At 72.1% G+C, this 864-nt stretch overlaps 1 non-coding gene across 1 annotated transcript; it reads right to left on the bottom strand.

Moving 5' to 3' along the window:
- Positions 1 to 397: 397 nt before the first annotated feature.
- TRNAE-UUC (transfer RNA glutamic acid (anticodon UUC)) lies at positions 398 to 469 on the bottom strand. The gene has a single exon. It is a non-coding gene; the product is annotated as a tRNA-Glu (tRNA).
- Between the last annotated feature and the right edge of the window lie 395 nt (positions 470 to 864).

The following is an 864-nucleotide window of genomic DNA, read 5'->3' as shown; positions in this document are numbered from 1 at the left end:
TGAGCGTGTCCCATTTGGTGCCCACGTCACATGCTGCGTCCCCACAGGGCCGGACAGAGCGGCCGGCCAGTCGCCGGGACGGGCACTTTCTGAGCAGCCGGCGCTGAGGAGGCCCAGGCGGGCGGCCAGCCGCGCTCAGGACCAGCCTCGGTCACTCCGGGCGCGGGGAGGCGAGGTCGGTGCAGCAGTGCGACCCCGCCCAGACGCCGAGGAGCCCCGTAGAGCCCCTGTGCGGGCGGGCGGCTGCGGCGGAGCCAAGCAAGAGCAGGGCCCCCGGACACACAGGCTGCCCCTGCAGTAGACGAAGAGTGGGTGCGAGGAGGATCCCCCAAGAAATAACGCCACAGCTCCAGGGACGGGATTCCCCCGGGCCGTATGTCCTCGGGTGCAAAAGTGGTTCCCTGACCGGGAATCGAACCCGGGCCGCGGCGGTGAAAGCGCCGAATCCTAGCCACTAGACCACCAGGGAGTCCGCAGGGTGCCGCTGTCCTCCCCGCTCAGGTGGAGGAGAGCGACCTCCGTCCTGCGCTCCTGCAGGCGCCTCCCCGCGGCTCCCAGGGGGCTGCGCTGAGGCGGAGTCCGGGCCCTGCCTTCTCCCGCGAAGGAGCGTCAGCGCCGCCCGGGACCTGCGCCTCCGCCAGCGGCCGAGAGTAAAGAGAGGGCGGGGCGGAGCGCGGGGTGAGACCCGGGTCCCCAACCCCAGAAGGGGCCCCGAGGGGGCGGGCCGAGGCGGCGGGGACAGAACGCGCTGTCACACGAGGCTCTGCGGCCTTGACCTGGATGCGGGCTGATCCCCCGCCCCCCACCTGCCGCACCCGCGTTTTTCACCTGAGTGGATGGAAACACCACCCGCGGGTGCCGCAG

The sequence above is a fragment of the Artibeus jamaicensis genome, unplaced genomic scaffold (genome assembly GCF_021234435.1).
Source record: "Artibeus jamaicensis isolate MK-2021 breed Jamaican fruit bat unplaced genomic scaffold, CSHL_Jam_final contig_1715, whole genome shotgun sequence".
NCBI lineage: Eukaryota > Metazoa > Chordata > Mammalia > Chiroptera > Phyllostomidae > Artibeus > Artibeus jamaicensis.
Note: the sequence above shows the minus strand (reverse complement) of the source record. Positions and strands in the feature narration are given on the sequence as shown.